Source organism: Narcine bancroftii, chromosome 6, assembly GCF_036971445.1.
Source record: "Narcine bancroftii isolate sNarBan1 chromosome 6, sNarBan1.hap1, whole genome shotgun sequence".
NCBI classification, from domain to species: Eukaryota; Metazoa; Chordata; class Chondrichthyes; order Torpediniformes; family Narcinidae; genus Narcine; species Narcine bancroftii.
The window spans coordinates 186,921,475-186,938,598 of record NC_091474.1 but is presented as its reverse complement, the minus strand read 5'-3'; the positions used below and the strand labels follow the sequence as shown (position 1 = coordinate 186,938,598).

The 17,124-nt window shown below is 39.2% G+C and overlaps 1 protein-coding gene across 2 annotated transcripts in view; it reads right to left on the bottom strand.

Moving 5' to 3' along the window:
• lama2 (laminin, alpha 2) overlaps nucleotides 1–17,124 on the bottom strand; it is a 361,112-nt gene that overhangs the window by 343,077 nt on the left and 911 nt on the right. The gene's annotated exons all lie outside the window — the stretch shown is intronic.

The following is a 17,124-nucleotide window of genomic DNA, read 5'->3' as shown; positions in this document are numbered from 1 at the left end:
AAAAATAAACATCTTTCTTTGGGATGTTAAAATTAAGTTTAATAAAATGTAATCTGTCGTGGTCCAGACCAAGGATAGAAATAATTGACCAAGTTTTGTGCTACTGATTGCTATCCATTAAACCATGATGAGAAAAGTAAATGGATAGCAGCCAAAATAATACCAGGCACAGCCATTGTCCCCAGAGTAAAATACTACATTATGATTCATGAGTTCACACTGTAAGAATGTCCTCTGTCCCGAGCTGAGATGAGCTCATTGTGGCCAAGGATTTGTACCCTACTGTGAGCCAACAGATTTCAGACTAGACGATTTTTTAATATTTCTCTAAGGTACATAGAATATTACAGCACAGCACACGCTCTTTGGACCACAATGTTGTGCTGACTTACATAAACCTACTCAACAAATTAAACCTTCCCTATCTGACACTCATAATCCTCTACTTTTCTTGCATCTGAATGCCTGTCTAAGAGTCTTTTAAATGTCCCTATTGAAGCAGCCTCCATCACAACTACCCCTGGCAATGCATTCTAGGCACCCAGTACTGTGTAAAAAGAAAACCTACCCGACGTCTCCCCAACTTTCCTCCTCTCAAAATGTACAGATGTCCTCCAAATAATTGCCAAATCCATATTCTGCCTCAAAATCCAGTGAGTACAAAAACAAAGTACGATTTCCAGAGTTGTCTGATGCAACTACTGATAAAAGGAAAAACATTTATTGTCTAAAGCAAATTCTGAATTTTAAAAATCAAAGGTAGCATCAAAGTTCTTAATAAAAGTTTTATTCATGTTTCATACATCTCAAATTCAAATTGTATCACATTATGTGGACGCCATTGGCAATATTGATATTTCATGTCCATCCCTAATTGCCCTCAAGCTAAAAAAGAGCCATGATTCAACATTTCCTTCCCTGAAAGGTTTTAGAGACTGAGACTCTATGCACCCAACAATCCAGTATTTTTATGGCACTTTTTTGAGTCAGGATTTTCATTTTAAAATTCTGGATTTAATTTACACAATAATCACAAAGGGGTTTGAACTCTCTTCAAGATTAATACATTCATCGGGCTTGTGGACGTTCATCCCAAGGCCTAACCTTTGTGCTGTTATACCCTAGTTGTGCAATCTCCATGTTATTACAAGGAATACATACAGTAGAGGAACAGACTGATCTGTGCAATCACCAGTCTATTCCAGTCTTTATGCTCATCCTGCGCTTTCTCACATCTGAACTTCAGCGTAATACTCACTTTCATTTTCCCATATTTGCTAGCATTGATGCATTTAACTGTTTGACAAAGTTGCACCTTCTCAATAATCTTGATACTCTTTTTCCTGAATTTGCTGTTGGATTTCTTGGTACTTTATTATAATCATGGCCTTTAACCACATTACCTCCATCTCATCAGCTTCCTTTTCCCAAGAGAAAAGGCCCAAGGATGTTCAAATTTTTCAATTACATCTATTCCGGTCCCAACAGAAGAGCTGCTTCTAAGAATGGCTTTGCTAAGCTGTGGAGCAACGTCAAATGATTGGTGTTTTTGTTCACCGAGAGCCTTTCATTCTCCTCCTGATCCGAAGTCAATTCCTCCTACCAAAAAAGAATCACCTCGTGTTTATCTGTACAAGAGAAATATGACATATTCCTGGAGTTCCATCCCAGTACCAGCACTTATCCTCAGTGTACATCTTTCTTAGTCCTCTTTGCTTTTTACCCCCCCACCTTTTATTTTATTCTGGCTTCTGCCCTCTCTCTTCCCAGTCTTGATAAGGGATTTTGCCCTGAAACGTTGACTGTCCATTGCCTTCCATGGCTGCTGCCTGACCCACAGAGTTCCTCCAGCATCTGCAGTCTTTCTTGTTTGCAATTTCAAAATCATAGGACATGTTATTCAAATGGAAAGCAAACTAAAAATAAAAGCTAGGTCAGTCAGGAAAAGTAGTAACTGCCAAGAAATATTAACATTACATTAAATGTTATTTCTGTACATATCATGAAATCTTAATACTTAAAATGAAAACCAAAGTAAATCTTCCAGATTTGTATTTCACCTACCCAAAAGTTGATAGAATGCTACAGGAAGTTGACTGAAATACACAGAAACAGAGAATCTTGAAAAAAATGGTTGATACCTGTGTTTGATCTGGCAGCAAGAGATTTTAATTGATGCCAAATTACAAGCATAACATCCAGGCTTTTCTAAATATACTGCCAAAGCAAGCACCGTTCTTCCAGTCAGTCACCTGCTGTAAAAATTCAAAGAACAGAAAATTGATAATTTGATTCACTGGGAATTTCTATGCCAAGCTTTCGTAACAGCTTTTCATTCACAGATTTTAAAAAAATAAGTGTCATGTATATTTAACGTCATCCTGTTCAGTTCTTCATTCAGTTCCAATTATAAAAACAAGTTGTGTTCCTTTCATGTCACTGAAATGTGATGGCATTCAATTATACTAAACCCAATTCAATAAGGAATAAATGTTTCATTCTCAAATATGCAACTGAAAGTGCCAAGTGAGTGTTTACATCCATTTAATATTTCCACCATTAGCTGAATAAACAAGTGGTAAGAAAAATACACAAGGACATTCAGTAAAGTGGGTGCTCCAAATTGGTAACAACACTTATGCAACTTTATTATGAAATTAATACGTTACAAATGTGACAGAGTATATAGTGTGGTGGTACACCACCTGCCTACTGCAGGGGGCAACCTCTGTACCTGCAGGAGTGCAAGGACAACACCTGGCTGGCTGTCAATCACCTTCCAGGATACAAGCCTGTGCCGTCCTCCCGAGGCCTCACTCAGAGTTGCTGCAGTCACAACCAGCCTGGCTCTGTGGAAGTCTTTGCGGATTAAAGCCTGTTGTACAGTCTTTATCTTTGTGTGTGTCTGATTCTGGCTAACAGTGCACCACATATAGATATGTTTTTGGGAGATAAATTGGGAAAGGTTTATTAGAGTAGGTTACATACAAACACTTTAAAACAGATCTTATTTGAAATACTGGAGGCCTGCCCCATGCTAGACATATCAGGGTCTCACAGCTTCTGTGAGAGCTTTGAAAAGTGCTCAAAAGATGGCCTAGTCAAAGTCCTTGTGGTTCATGCAAGAGAGGACTTGCGTGTTTCACTTGGAATAAGTGAAACAAAAAGGAACTCTGTGGTGACCTGAAAGAAAGAAGTTATCATCTGGAGAACCCTGAAGGGGAAAATTGTGTCAGCAAGGCACTGAAGTGGCTGATTAAAAAGGAACAACAAATCTCTCTGAAAACTGACAAGAACCTTCCTGAGTGGTAACCATTTACCTTTCAAGCACCAAAGCCTTGTGAACTTTATAAATGTTAAATTCTATGCACAGTATAAGAATTGCCTGCAACCAGTGAACTTGGAGGAATGAGAAGTGAGATTGGACTGTGAACCAAATAACTTTTCTGAACTTACACACACATTGAATGCATGTGTGCTTAGAATTGGAAGGTGATAAGTTAAATTTTGATTCTATTTTCATGTTTAAAGATAATTAAAAGCAACTTTTGTTTAAGTAACTATTTGTCTTGGTGAATATCTATTGCTGCTGGGTTTTGGGGTCCTCAAAACAAAATATATCCTGATCAAAATATTTGATTGGAATTGTTTATATACAAAAAAAAACTAAAGAATCCACTGCATTGATAATTTGTCAATGCCTAGATCAAATTAACTTGCCACATTACATATTTAAAAGCTTTGTTGGTACAACAGCTTATCAGAAACAAAAAACTAAAAATAATGCCTGCTGTTAATAATTTACAGTTTGGTGAGGATAAAAATAATATTTAACTATGAAATATTCATTTTTGCTTTGCAGGATTGAAAATAACCACCATTTTGCTTTGATCAGAATTAATTCTCATACAATAATATTGGGTGTAACTTCCTAAACAATGGAATTATTGCTCATAATTAATAAAAGTTTAATACTGAATAAATTTTCAATTCAGAAACAAAACTTTGGTACATGTTCTGAATATCTATGGAGCACAAATTCAGGTTTGGTTTCAAGTGCTAAATGCATGTGCAAACATGGCCCACAAGATATATTCACCTTCTGACATTAATTTCCATTTAAATTTAAAAAAAAAGAAATATTAATCATTAGAAATTCCAGAAAAATATTAATGCAGATGCTGTCATTGGAAAGCTCTAGAAGAGCTTATGGAATAAAATAAACCTGACTCATTTCATCTAATAAAATACTACCTACATCTGGAAAATCATTCATAAACTCTGGAGTATTAACAGCAATCAAACTGATTTGTTGTTTCAGTCCTTGCATTAGTGATTGTAATCCAATTTTAAATGAAAATTCAGAGAGCAACTTTTCAACCAAAGGGGGAAGGCAATTGAAGAGAACTCTGGCAATGGCTTTCCCTTTGACAAATTGCAGGGAGACACTCAAGAGATATTGTAGTTAGATTGGTCTCCTTTTTTTTTTTAAAAAAGTCACAATTATGCCCACAAAATCTTTGAGGTCATCTAGCATTTTCTTCTCTTCCAAGAAATGCAAAATGACGTTGTGAATTTATGACTGAAGTTTCTTCCTGCCATGTTTTATGTACCATCTGTTACCAAGGGTGGAGCACATTATTATTACTACCTCTTGGTCTTGGAACTCCAGTTCAATCCTAACCTAGGGTGCTGTCTGTGGAGTTTGATTAATTGCACCATGACTATATGGTTATCTATAGTATGCTTCAGCTTCTCTACATCCCAAAAAAAAGGTCACTGCAGCCCTATAACTACCAAACAATAATCGAGAAATTCAGTGGGCATGCAAAAACAAATTAGTTGCAAGAAAACAACTCCTCTGGAACATGACAGATAATCAAATTGCCTCCCTCTATCTCAATAAATAATACCTTTATTTTTCAGGTTTCATACGCCTTCTGATTTCTTGCTGGACAGTATTGGAGGCAAAGCTAGACTAGACAGTTTGCAGTGGAATGAGTCACAGCATCTATGTCAGGGACAGCATCATGTTGAGTTGTTGGTTGTTGGCACACTGAGCTGGGCCTTGGAGTTGAAAGCCTTCAATGTGCCAAAGATTCTTTGCACATAATTGATTATCACCGAGTTATAGGATCATCGGTACTCCTTCCATTTATCTCATGGTTTTCTCGAGTCTCCGATTTTGATCCACGTCCCATAGATGTGCTATTGGATGTGGGAGGTGGGGGAAATTGTGTATGGGGATGAATGGGAGTAGGGAAACAGAATTGAGAGTAGAAAAGCAGGATTGAGTGGGACTGCCTCAGAGAGGAAACAGAATTGAGAGTAGAAAAGCAGGATTGAGACCCCTCAGACTAAATAAGCAGAATGAACTCCATCTACATCGCAGGAAGAAAATGAAACATGAAATCATCAGTTCTTTATGTCACAGGTTTTCAATGGATGAAAGAAAAATTGTGGGTTACAAGGTAGGAAGGGTTTGTATTTTTTTTTGGAGGGAATAGATCGTCAAAACAGAAAGCCAAATGACCTGTGCTGTGCGGCAATGTTCTATGTTCCACCTTCATGTTCTGATACACAGTTGTGTCTGTTCCTCTGTAACATGGAAGAGTTTACAATCTAAAGCACTTAGTGTTCACATCGTATGTCTGGATCTCCTGGTCATTTTTATCAATCTAGTCCTGCCCACTTCACAGGAAATACAAAGAATAATTAAGGTGGACTTCAGGTCAATCCAGACAAAACTACTTTGTGGCACCCGTGGTCAGTCATCTGTAAGGCACTGTCTAAGGACATGGACTTTCTAGTGTCATTACTCCTTTTGCTGTCATTATTTGGAAGCTGGATTAAGAGAGGTAAGAATACAACAAAGCCAGATAAAATGCTGGAAAGACGCATCAGGCCTGGCAGCATTTGAACAAAGAGAAGACTTTTATAGTGAAAGACCTTCAAAGGAACATTTTCTTTCTGTAAAGCATCTTCACAATGAAATTTTAACTCTTTCTTTTTTCACAGATGCTGTCTGACTACTGAGTCTTTCTAACAATCATGTAGTCAAATAACTCAAATGGCCTTTGTCAGTGCTGTAAATTTCCAAAATCTTCAGCCCTCATTCCTATCCTATTTATGTTGTGGATGAAGACATTTAAATTGCTACTTTCCACATTAGTTCAAAAAAAAAATGTTTGGAAAAAATAATTAAAGTTTCAAAACTTTCTCTCCTCACGTATTCCATCTAAAGAGTCAAGTTACACATTTGTAAGTAATCAAACTCAGTCAATGGATTTGCTTCTTCATAAAGCATTTAGGCTTTAAAAACAAGTTTTGTACCTCGTTGGGCACAGCTGACATCACAGCCAGGCTCAGCATCGTGAGCAGAGAAGAAACTGGCTCGTGCTTCAGGTTAGATTGCAATAATCTCTGCCCCAAATGCACACATGAATGCAAGATTAATTAAATAACCCTGGGACATTCTTTATTCAGAAGGCAGTAAAAGAATAGCCAATGCCAATAAGCTGTTTACACCTGTGAATCAGTAATCCAGGAAATGTGGAAATTGTCAGGAGAGGAGAAATTAGTCAAAAAACTTAGGGGATAAAACTAAATCAAGTGCAAGTAGTATCCTGGCACTACTGTACTTACTGCAATGTGCACCATGGGAGAAACTTGGCAAGCATAAATTTTCCTCAGCCTGAAGCACTTAGTCCCTGCACAGAAACTAGGAAATAAAATGTTATCTCTTGGAAATATTGCAGAACATTGACAGGAATGTGACTGAATGATTACAAAATAAAATTTCAGACACTTTTTATGATTTCAAATTTATTATCAGTGTAGATACATGACATCACATACAACCCTGAGATTTTTTTCTTGTGGGCACAGCAGAATTACCATAAATTGGTAGTGCAAAAACTATAGTGTAAATGAATAAAAGAATTGTAAACAAATAATAAATGTAAACAAACTGACTATTCAAATCAGAGAGAATAAAGAAAATCAATAAAGTGCACAAAGTCCTTAAATGAGTCTCTCATTGAGCTTGTTGTTGAGGAGTCTGATAGTGGAGGGGGAAGCAGCTGTTCCTAAACCTGCTGGTGAGAGTCTTGTGGCAGCAGCAAGAAGAGAGCATGTGCTGGGTCTTTGGTCATTGTTGCTGCCCTCTGATGTCAGCGTTCCCTGTCGATGTATTCAATAATGGGGAGGGTTTTGCCTGTGATGTCCTGGGCTGTGTCCAGTACCTTTTGGAGGGCTTTACACTCAGGAGTATTGGTGTCCCCATTCCAGACCGTGATGCAGCTGGCCAGCACACTTTCCATCACACCTCTGTAGAAATTTGCCAGGATTTCTGGTGTCATACTAAACATCTGCAAACTCCTGATGAATTAGAGGTGCTGACGTGCTTTCTTCATAATGCCATTGGTATGTTGGGTCCAGGAAAGATCCTCAGAGATAGTGACTCCCAAGAACCTAAATTTGCTCACCCTCTCCACCTCTGATTCGCCAATGAGTACTACATTTTATACCTCTGTCTTTCCTTTCCTGAAGGAAACAATCATCTCCTTTGGTTTGGTGATTTGAGTGCAAGGTTGTTGTTGAAAGCCCTATATGAAACTCTTTGCATTGATGTGACAGAACCAGCTTACAGAGCTGCAAAGAATAAAGTGATGGAGGGAATATTTGCTGAAAATAGTCACCAACACAAAAGGTTTGTGAATCAAAAAAAAAAATAAAAAAAAAATCAGGATTTTAATCTGTTAAACAGATTTCTCATCTTAGCAGCAAATTACAAAAAGAGACTGCAAATGTTGGAATCCAAGACAAAAACAGAATGCATGAAGTCAGTCAGACAAACAACATCTGTGGAGACAGAAGGAATAAATCAACATTTCAGATTGAGACCATGTAGGAGGACAAAAAGGAAAGATAGCCAGTACTCGGTGTAGCAGTATGGGGTGGGGGGGGGGGAAGCAGGGGCAGGGAGGCATAAGCAAATGGGTGACAGGTGGATTCCTTCATGGGGAGATTATAATGAGAAGATGCAACAATGTGGGGGAGTGAGGGAAAGGAGGAGACAGAGGCTTTTAGGGGATAGGTAGATACCAAGATGGGAAGATGGAATGAGGTTGGGGGGGAGGGGAATAAGGTTGAGGCTGTTGAGTGATAGGAGAGGTTGTTGTTCCCATTTGTGCTTGCTTGGTCTGTTGATTGCTTTGAAGAACACCACATGATCTGTTTGGGCAGTGGACAGCACAATGGCATGAATAGTGAATTTTCCAATTTCAGATAATCCACATCCTTGAGCTATCCTCTCACACACTAATTTGTCCATCTAGTTACCTTCTCTCATCTCTCCCATCACCCATCCTCCAAGCCCTCAAATCCATTCCAGTCTGCTGCCAAACTTCCCATGAATCAAAAGGTGGTGATTTTCAACACATCTGGCTCCACAGCTCTCTTTGGACCAGAGAGTTCAAAAGGTTCCTGACCCTCAGAGAGGCAGTTTTTCCTTATCTGCATAAATAGACAACTTCCTATTCTATGTCCCAAGTTCTAGATTCATTCTCGAGTCTTCTCTGTTAAGAATCTTTCACATCTTGTATATTTCTATATTGTTATCTTCCACATGTGTCATTCAGGGAATTGGGAGCTCAGATTACCAGGACTGGCTAAGACTGCTTTAAGGGCACCGGGAACTCTGATGAGTGGATAGTTGAGGCGAGGAGCCACAGTCAGGATGTTGGGAGCTCTGGTTGGCAGGTGACTAGGGCATCAGGAGCTCAGTTGAGCAGCTGGCCAATACAAGGATCCATGGTTAGAGCATCTCTGGTAGGTAGACAGCCAAGCATCTGTGGTCGAAGTATCAGCACTCTGATGGGCAAGCAGCTAGGGTGAGGATCCATAGACAAGGCATCAAGAGCTCCAGTGAACAGGCAGCCAAGGTTCACAGTCATGGTGATGGCGCTCAGATGGGCCGGCAATCACGGCAAGTGTTTGCGATCAGGGCATTGGGAGTTCAGATGGATTGGCAGCCAAGGTGACGGTTCGCAGTGTCAGAAACATGGATGGGCAGATGACCTGGGCCAAAAATGTGGAGTGGGAGCAGGCGGGGGTTGACATTCCCAGTTACTTGTTCCAGCTGCGTTAACTTTGTGTTTATGTACAAGGACACCCATATCCCTCCATATATGGGCATTCCAAAGTCTCTGTCCATTAAAAAATACTTTGCTTTTCTATTCTTCTGTTATCCCAGTTATTCAAATGGAGATTTTCCTCACAGCCCTCTGATTCAAAGAGGGAATTATGGACTAAGCTACTGGTTATGGTTGGAAAGCATTAAATCATCATATCTTTCTTCTGCAGTCTAAAATGTTCCACATAAGTAAATCACTTTCCCTCTGAAGTGTGTTGGAGCATGGACTAAGTGTTGATTTTTTTTTAATCCATTTATTTATTTGTTTGTTTTTAAGTTCAGTGTTCAAAAAAACTTTCAGAATGCAGTGACAGAGGGACTCATCCCAATGGCTTACAAATATTAAGGCACCAGGGTCACAGAAATACTGCCATCTCTGAAGCTGTTTCATAGTCCTGTACGGTTTGGACTTGGATGCATCACATAAATCCTTCTTCATTAGGGTGATGTCCTAAAAAAAAACTTCAGAAATTATGTGGCTATTTAGGATTGGTCAGTCTTTTCCTCTCGTACTTCCCATCCATCAAGTTGCTCCTTCTTGATCTCCATCCATTTTGTTATGCCTTCTGATGCTCATCTTCTAGTAGAAGAAAATGTACATGGTTGTCATGCTCTCTACAAAGTTAAGATGATTATTTTCTGAATATAGGCATCATCAGGCTTGGACAAGAATCTCATTAATAGCCTGTTATTGACCAAGGAATAACACAACACTGAAGCAATACTGTATTCTGCTCTTTTAGATATTCTCAAAGTTCAGATTTATTGTTAGAGTACATACATGACATCACTTACAACCATGAGAATCTTTTTGCTGCAGGTTGGGCAGAATTTCACCTTGTTGGTAGATTTTGTCAGAGGTGTGGATTTTTGACTGATGTACTGGGCTGCATACGGTTTCTGTTGCAGGGCTTTCTGCCCAGAGGTATTGGTGTCCCGATACCAGGACACAGTGCAGTCAGTCAGCACACTTTCCTCTCCTCTACACATCTTTACAAGTTTGCCAAGGTTTCCTATGTCTTACCAAAACTCTGTCATCTCCTGAGGAAATTGAGGTGCTGACATGCCTTCTTCACAATGACATTCATGTGTTGGGTCCAGAAAAGGACTTCCAAGATAGTGACTCCCAGGAATTTAAATGTGCTCCCCTCTCTCTGATTCCCTCAATGATCACTGGATCATACATATCTGGTTTACACCGCAACACCCCTCCACCACCCCCCACAAAGTCCACAATCAGCTCCATGGATTCAGTGACATTAAGTGCAAGGTTATTGTTAATATACCATTTTGCCAGGTTTTCCATCTCCTTCCTATATGCCAACTCATCACCCTTTTTATACAACCCACCACCATTTGCAGATGGTGTTATTGTCATACCAAGCCACACAGTAATAGGCATAAAGAGAGTTGAGCAGGGGGGCTAAGAAACAGGCCTTGAGTTGAGGAAATCCAGGATTTAATTACACTGTGAGTATTGAGGCCTAGGTCTTGGAGCTTGCTGATCAGGTTTGAGGGAATGATGGTGTTGAATGCCAACTGTAATCAATTAAGAGAATCCTTATGTACAGAGTGCTGGTGTCCTGCCACAGACCCGCTGATGCAGTAGACAAATTGGAAATCATCAATGTCGCTGCTCATACAAGAACTGATATGCTTCAACACCAGCCTCTCAAAACACTACATCACTGTGGATGTGAGTGCAACTGATCGGTAGGCATTCAGGCACATTTTAAGTTCTTGCTCTGCTCGCTTAGCCTACGCATCTGCAAAAATATATTTGCACTCAAACAAATTGCATAAACAGCAATGAAGGTGTTATAAAGAAGGCTTGCACAATGGAAAATCTTTTCAAAATTTCTTATGGTTAGAATTTCTTGATTCTAGACATAGCAGGTCAGTCTGGAAGGTGTGCACATTTTATACAAGTCAGTCCACAATCCTCTCAAGAAGAGCCAAGAATGCTGCTGACCAAGCAAGTGCTCAAGCTGATTAAAACTGGACAAGCATAAATCAGCATCAATGATTAGAGACTCTTGTGGATCACAATAACATCCTTTCATGGCTTCAATGGATTTCAACTGACAAATGGAGAAGGTTTTAATCACATTTATTATAAAGATCTGTGTATGGACTTTTCAATCTTGCTCTCAGTGGGTGTCAGTTTACTCCGCAAAACTACTCCTAATTCAATGCAATTATATTCCAAGAAATTCCAGAATGAAAAATGTGAACTGCTGCAAGATCACAAAACCAAAGTGCATTCTTTGAGTGAAATAAAAGAATCTTTATTCCATGCCTTGGGCTCCAGGCCCTCCAGACTGATTATCAGGAGCCATACTATGCCATCCAACATTAATGAGCAGTTGCTCATTCAAGTAACAATCACATTTAAGTGTTTAAACACAATTCTAAGTCTTTGAATTATTAACTCTAAAAATACAGATGAAATCATTGGATTGCATCTACACAGTTCTCTGAGGAGAAAACAGGCAAATACAGTGATGAGGGGGGGTAGTTAGGGTTCCTCCTTTAATTGGCTGAAGAATAAGGTGTAGAGGGGTGCACAAAAATCATAAAGAGCTGAATAAAACAAGAAGACTTGTGGTTACCACAACACTGCGGAGGTGCAGATGTGCTTGTTGCGAGGGTTGGAGAATTTAAAGGCAGAAGAGAGACAAGGTAGGAAATTCAAAACATGCTGGAAATCTGAAGAACATACTTCAAATGGACAGAGTAAAAACTACAGGATAATAATCTCTTATCCAAACTGGATAAAAAGAAAAATAAATAGGCTTTTAAAATACAGCAGAAATAAGAGATCATAATAAAAATGGAGAAAATGCCTGCAAGAGCCAAAGACAGAATAAATTAAATGGCAAAGTGGAGAAGAATGGAGAAGAGGTATCTAAAATAATCAGAAGTATCAGAAACACTGTAAATTTTAAATAAAATGCCAGAGAGATGATTTTATGTTGCAAAAAGATAAAATGAACATCTCATAAAATCATCATTTAATAAAGTGCCATGAAATAACTGGGCATCTCAGTCAGGTTGTAGGAATTTTAGAAATCTAGAAATAAAACAGCTCAAACAAGACAACAAAGTTGGCAGATGGGTATGAAATTTCAAACTAATAAACATCAAATAGAGAAACCAAGCTGAGAGATGTGCAATGCCATCCAATATGATGGACCAACACTTCAAGATCACCACATCCTTATGGCAATCTTCACCTCCAAAATTAACTGAAAGCAGTCACCAAAGAGAACAAAAGGAAGAGAATGGTACTTGTCCCAGATCCAATTCAGAGTTGGACAAACCAAGAGTACATGGAAGGTTATAGGACATGAAGCTATCATAAGCCAAAAGCAGGACTGAGGGAGCACAGCCTACAATTCACGAGTTTACCAAGTTTTCAATATATCCAAAGGACAGATATAGAATTACATCAAGTTTTACCAAATAGAAAGCAAACATTTCTCAAATCAGTACACTCAAACTTCTAATCAATAAACTGGAATTCCAATTTGCATCCAAACAGATTTGAAATAGCTTTATTGAATGTAATTTCACAATTTACTCTGCGCAGACCATTCAAGTTCAATCAACATCACAAACTTTGAGGAAAGATCCATGGATGAGATAGAGAACTGCTTAAATACTTGAAAAAGCCAAGACAGACTAGCTTCCAATTTGAAATGTAAAAATCAGCTTGAATTCATAAAATACAAGTTTATTCACACAATAAAAAGATCCATTAATGGAACAAATGACCATCAAACCAGCATTCGCTTCAATTTAAACAACATTTCAATTTTAAGATTATCCCATTTTCAAATTTCTCCATTCTTGCCCCTCACCATTCCATCTTGTAGCAATCCATGAACTTCCAATTCTGACCTTTACAGTAATTCTAATTTGATTTGCTCCAAAACTGATAACCATGCCTTTGACTGCTGGAACCCTCAATTTTGTTGCCTTTCTCTTCAAGTTTTCCCTTAAAATCTACGTCAGGTTTTCATGCCCACTATTTATTCAGGTACTTAAGTGCTGAACTTTCTTTGGTAACATGCCTGTGAAATACTAAATTCAAGTTCTGTGAAGTGATCGCATGGCAGCAAACAAGCTATTTATTAAACAATGACATTTTACAAAGATCAATGTTCCGATCTCTCTGAGTAGATTACACAAATGGGCCCAATCTTTTCACTTAACTGTAATTTTTAAGATGTGGGCATCATTTGCAAAGTTTATTGCCTATACCTAAAAGGTGGTGATGAGCCACTGCAGCCCTTTTACTGAAGGAATTTTCATAGTGCTTTTGGATATATTCCAAGCCAGGATGGTACACAACTTGGAGGGAATTTTCAAGTGGGGTGCTCCCATGCACACAATATCCTTCTTGGTCATAGTTATGGTGAACTAGGCTGAACAAGCAACTACAGTGACATCTGTTGATGATGTACTTTGTACACCGATAGTGAAGCTACTGAATGATTAGGTGAAAAATGGGTCCTAATCAATTTGGGACTGCTTTCTACTGGGTAGTGTTGAGGTACTATAAAATTGTTTGAGATTTACTCATCCAGGCTGGTGCAGGCCCTTGTGCCTTAAATCATTTGTTCTTAACTTAAGCCTTACAAGTGGTGTAATGGTCTCTTTGTCATTATCTTCAGCCAAGATTTTGATGGTAAATGCCAGCAATTTTGGAACTTCTTGTGCATATCAAAAGTAATTGACCAGACATAATCATCTCTGGTTGGCACTGCATTTTTCAAAATGGACTGGAGGGCAGGGGCTGGGCTTGGGTGAGTATTTCCACTCATCAAAACGGTGAGTGTAATTTAGTCGGACAGAGCACAGTACAGACCGTTCAGCCTATGATATTGTGCCAACCAATGTGAACCTGCTCCACATTTTCCCTCCTTCACAGTCCATAATTCTCAATTTTTGTGACATTCATGTGCCGATCTAAAAATCTTTCAAACCTTCCTTTATCACCACCACTCCAAACACTGAATTCCAGGCACCGATCACTCACTGTGTTTAAAAAAAAACACCACTACCTTTGACATCTCCCCTAAACTTTCTGCCACTCACCTTAATTGGATGTCCTCTTGTATTGGTCATTACCACACTGGAACAAAGGTGGTTGCTTTCACACTTGTGCCTCTCAAGCATATACGCATCTATTCAGTAACCTCTCATCCTCCGTCACTCTAAAGAGACCAAGCTCCAGCTTGATTCAAAAGACATGTTCTCCAGTTTAGGCAGCATCCTAGTAAATCTCTGCACCTCTTTGAAGCTTCCAGTAATGAGCTGACCAGAACCAAATAGAATACTCCAAGATTAGTCTAATCATATTTTTATAGAGCTGCACCATTACCTCGCAGCCATTGAACTCAGTACCCAGATTGATGAAGGCCAGCATATTGTACACCACATTAACCATGCTAGCAACTTGTGTTGCAATCTTCAGGGATCCACAGACTTGGACCTCAAGACTTCTCTGTTACTCCACATTGTTAAGACTCCTGCCATTAACCATATACTTCGCGTTCAAGTCCAACCTTCCAACGTGATTCATTTCACACTTATCCGAATTGAACTCCATCTAACACTTCAGTCAAACTCCATATTCTTTCAATATCCCATTGTAACCTATGAGAACTTTCTGCATGATCCACAATGCTAACAACATCACGTGTTCTCCATTTCTGTCACTGATGGACTCCAGGATAACTTGGGCCTGCAGAGTGGTTGACATTCAGATCCAGATACTGGGGAGTAGTAAAAGCGGCTACAATAACAACGTTAAAAGACATTTGGGCAGATGAGTGGATTGGAAAAGGTTATAGGGATAAGGGCCAAGTGGGGGGAAAATTGAACTAGCTGAGATAAGCAGCTTAGACAAGTAGCTTAGTGAGCATTAATGAGTTGCACTGAAGGGCCTGCCTGTTTCAGTGCCATACAGCTTGCTGACCCTATGATAGGTATTACACATCTTGAACAGGCACATCTGAGCACATACCCAAGATTTCTATGCCCACGATATCATGCCAATGTGAAAATATAGGCTACGGACATGAAATTTCAATTTACTCTATTTCCGGTACACTCACAACTGCGTAGCCAAGTTTGGCTGCAATGCCATCTATAAATTCACTGACAACATCTGTGTTGTTGGCCAAATAACTGAAAATGATGCATCTAGGTGGATACTGTCAGAACAACAACCTTGTTCTCAACATGAACAAGGCCAAGGATCTAATGGTGGATTTTAGGAAGAGTAAGAGAAGTTGAGACCACATACCTGTTCACATTGATGGGATGGAGAGAGTTAGTGCTTTGATGTCTTGATGGTCTATATTTCTGAAGACCTTTCTTGTAGCCAGCACATTGAGGAGACCATGAAGAAGACAGACCAATGCCTCTATTATCAATCTTAGATTTGGCAGGTCATCAAGTACTCTATTAAACTTCTATTAGTGGACTGTGGAAAGTATGCTGACTGGTTGGATCACAGTCTTGTTTGGGAATTTGAGTTCTTAGGTCACAAATATAGCCAGGTCATCACAGGCTCTAACTTTATACCCATTTCAGACATCTATGTGAGGCACTTCCTCAAGAAGGCACCCATCTCCCTGGAAACAACCTCTTCTCACAGCTACCTACAGAAAGAAGTTACAGAAACCTGAAGACGTACTTCTAGATTCAAGAACATTCCCCTCCACCCCTCCCCAAGTAGCTTTCAGGCTCTTAAACCTCCTCTTACTACCCTGATCATAAACTATTCTGGAAAAACAGAGAGCTTGCCTGTATTATTGAAACTTGCACTATTGCAATTGTGAATAATGCCATCTCTCATATTTATTATCTCTGTACAGTAATATATCCAAGTACCTGCAACAAAGTATTTCAGGCAAATGTACATTGAACTTGTGTTCATAACAATGAACACATCATCAAAGTGGTTTTATTGAATTTAAAATCAGTTTAGATTTTCTCAAATTGAACCAAGGAGTTTTTAGTTTAATTGATTAACTTTTGACAAGTTGGAAAATATGAAGATTGGTTGGTTCAACCACACTACAGAGTATTTTTATAAACAGGTTTCAATTTTTCCACTTTCACTCATCCTTCACCCACAACCGGCACTTCGTATTTGAAGACACCCCTGCACTCCCTCATTGCTTTTTTTAAAACTGCAATGAAGTTCTTGGACCTAAAGATACAGACACAGCAGTGTCGCATTTCACAAATGAACTGAGGGGCCAAATTTCCATTACCATTAACCTGGACTAATACAATTCTGCACCTGTGAGGAAACATCCTCATGTACAGGAGATCAAAAGTAAATAATTTGCTTTCAAAAAGTCACTATGTTCATGAAGATAATTACATTTAACGTAGACTGAGAAGAGACTAGAGGACGGCAATTAGTATTTTATACAGGGAAAGATAATAATGAATGCAACAGCATACAAATTGATCATCAAACCAAATATAGAGGACTAATAAAATATTATAATGCTATTAACTTATTATGCAATCCACAGGCTTCAAACTTGAATACTCAAATTCAATTTTATGAATGTTCCCAAACTTCATTAAATTTCTTCGACAATCTCACATTGGGTGAATAAGCATGCAACCAAAAAAAGTCTTTAGAATAGTCACATCTCAATGTCTATTATCATTTCTCAACGTTCAACTTAAATTCAAGTACAAAAATCAGCAGTGTCGAATATAGAGCATAATCCATCATTGCTGAAGCCCCCCTCAACCCCCCACCCGCCCCAGCCCCAAGTCCGCCCCAGCCCCAAGTCCGCCCCAGCCCCAAGTCCGCCCCAGCCCCAAGTCCGCCCCAGCCCCAAGTCCGCCCCAGCCCCAAGTCCGCCCCAGCCCCAAGTCCGCCCCAGCCC